This window comes from Dipodomys ordii, unplaced genomic scaffold (genome assembly GCF_000151885.1).
Source record: "Dipodomys ordii isolate 6190 unplaced genomic scaffold, Dord_2.0 Scaffold81, whole genome shotgun sequence".
Taxonomy (NCBI): Eukaryota; Metazoa; Chordata; class Mammalia; order Rodentia; family Heteromyidae; genus Dipodomys; species Dipodomys ordii.
Window position 1 is genome coordinate 1611434 of NW_012267297.1, and position 2979 is coordinate 1614412.

Genomic DNA, 2979 nt, shown 5'->3' on the forward strand with positions numbered 1-2979 from the left:
AGGAGGAGGAGGAGGAGGAGGAGGAGAAGGAAGAGGAGGAGGAGGAGGAGGAGGAGGAGCCTTTAATTAGTAATATCTGTGCAGGTCTTTATTAGCAGTATCTGCAAAAAGTCTCCTTGATTTTCCACCCCAACCACCATTTGCAGAAGAATTCCACTAGAGAGCAGCAGAGACATTGGTAACTTTTAATAATCACACTCCAGGGAGAGACGGGGAGGGAGGGAGGGAGGGAGGGAGAGAGAGAGAGAGAGAGAGAGAGAGAGAGAAAGTCTTTAAACATGGGGTAGAGGCCAAGAATGCCTGATTGTGTATGTATGTATATGCGTGTATGTGTATGTGTGCATGTGTATATATGTGTCTGTGTATTGTGTATGCATGTGTCTATGTGTGTATGCGTGTGTGTATGTATATGTGTATGCATGTATTATGTGTATGTGCATTGTGTGTCTACATGTCAATGTGTCTATGCATGAGTGTATATGTGTATGCATGTGTATGCATGTATTATGTGTATGCGCATTGTGTGTCTACATGTCAATGTGTCTATGCATGAGTGTATGTGTGTATATGTATGTATGAGTGTGTGTGTGTGTGTGTGTGTGTGTGCACTTTTCTGGATTAAGCTGGAGAAAAGCTAACTTCCCGCCACCACGACTAAGTCTGAGGATTCCAATCCAGGTCCTGGGGTGACCGTTAAACATGAGTTGACTTAGAATTCGGGGTGCGCCCAGCAGCCATGGGCTTGAAAGGTCTCGATCCTTCCAGGCACGGCTCACACGACATCGTGTGTGGTGGAATGTCACAGGATCCCTCAGGATCCCTCCGTTCGCTGTCCCCTGTCCCCCTTCCCCTGACCCCTATCCTCGGCGGCCTGCACCCCTCCCCTCTAACTCTTAGACCAGTGGAGGCACCAGGCCAGGTCCCTGCCTGAAGTCCCAGCTAGTCAGGCGGGCTACCAATCATGATTCTCACTTCTCAGCCTCCAGAGTTAGCTGGGATGACAGGCGTGCGTCACTGGTGTCTGCCCTCATCATCATCATCATCATCATTTATTTTCTTGCAGAACAAAGTTGCCACCTTTGTGAATAATCGCGTCGTGAATTCGAGGCAGACTCTGTGTGTTTAAACGGTAAACTCAGAAGGGAGCTGGAACAGTCGATCAGTGTTTTGGATGGAGTTTCTGGGATGGAGTTTCTCTGAACCGGGTCTGTGGTTTTGTCGCTTCATTAGTAATACCCTGATGACTATTTTTCTTTGAACGTCTTTGAATGCTGTCTCAGATCAGAAGGTCTTGGGGCAAACCCTAATTGCTGTCAGGGAAAGCCTCATTTTTCCAGCCGTGGCTCGTGGGCCTTACTGGATTGGCGGGGAGAGGAAAGTTCACGTCCAGCTGGGGCCTGGGGTCTGAAACTTGGATAGGGAGAGAGGGGGGTCAGTAACCCAGAGGAGCCCCTGCCCTCCTCCCCCAAGTCCAGCTGCAGCCGGGGTCGTGGGTTGACCCAGGAGGAGGCGCTTGGTGTGGGGTGAACTGCATCTCGGCCTGGGATGGAGAGCCCAGCCCCCCTGCCCCCCGAGAGACCCCGTCTCCCCCTGCTCAGTGCTGCGCCTGAACTGCGTCACACAGCTGTAATCCATGCTCTGTCACCACTGCCACAGAGGAGTCTGAAGCAAGGGAAGGGATGAGAAGTCCCTTCACACCTGGGGGGGGCGGTGGGCAAGAGGCTGATTGCAGAGCGTTCACCAAGGACAGAGAGCCTGCCTTCCCTCCCTCCTTCCTTCTTTGCTCCCTTCCTCCCCTCCCTCCCTCCCTCCCTCCCTCCCTCCCTCCCTCCTTCCTTCCTTCCTTCCTTCCTTCCTTCCTTCCTTCCTTCCTTCCTTCTTTCTTCGTTCCTTTCCTGGGTCTTGAACTCAGGGCCTGGGCGCTGTCCCTGAGCTCTTTCACTCAAGGCTGGTGCTCTACCACTTTGAGCCACAGCTCCACTCTTGCTTTTCTGGTGTGGTTTATTGGAGATCAGAGTCTCACAGCCTTTTCTTCCCAGGCTGGCTTTGAACCTCCATCCTCAGATCTCAGCCTCCTGAGTGGCTGGGATGACAGGCGTGAGCCACTGGCTCCCGGCCCTTCTTGGGTTTTAAGACTGGGGTAACGCAGGGCAGAGATGCTGAGCGGGCCTCCTGGCTTGGCCTGGCAGGCAGAAGGGGGTGAAGCGGCTGGGTACCTCAGGTCCTTTCGGGAAGGGGCTCCGCCTCCTAACCCACCCTTCTCAGAACGAGCCACCTGCGGAGGCCACCCAGAGCCTTCAAAGTCCTGCCTCCCCTCCCTCCCTCCCCTCCCCGCTCTGTGGTCTCTTTGCAGTTGAACCACAAAGAGGGCATTTTTGTCAGCGCATGGAGAAACCCAGGCTCAGGCCGGCCCAGCCCAGGCGGACGGACCCGAGCCACAGAGCATCACAGAAGGCGGCTTAGAAACATAGAGACTCAGGAACAAGGATCGGGGCCCGTGGGGCCTGTTCTAGAGCCCAGCGGGGTAACAGGCCTGGGAAGACTTCGGCCTGTTCTCCTCCAGCCTCTGCACGGAAGCAGCCACACAGGCCTGGCACCCCGCGCCCGGGCGGGCCCCGGGGCAGGCCCGGACTTGAACTTGACTTTGAAGCTGTCTGGCTGGCAGCACTCGCCGGCTCGATGCTATTTCCAAGTGTGAGAGGAGTGGTATGGGCGTGTGTGGGTGTGTGTGGGTGTGCATGGGGGGGAGGGGGGAACTGTCAATGGTTTTCAAGCACAGATGGTTTATTTGTCCTTCTTGTAGAAGCAGCGGAGTTTTGGCTGGTGGTTTGCTCTGGATTGTTCTAGGGTGGGCCTTCTTCCCCAGCCAGGGGAGAGCGCTTGTCTTTTCCTGTTCTGCTGAGCATCTAGCCACTTGGCACCAGTGGGTGATGCTCATTTACCTGTCATCTGGGGGGGGACAGTCACCCCGTGATTCTA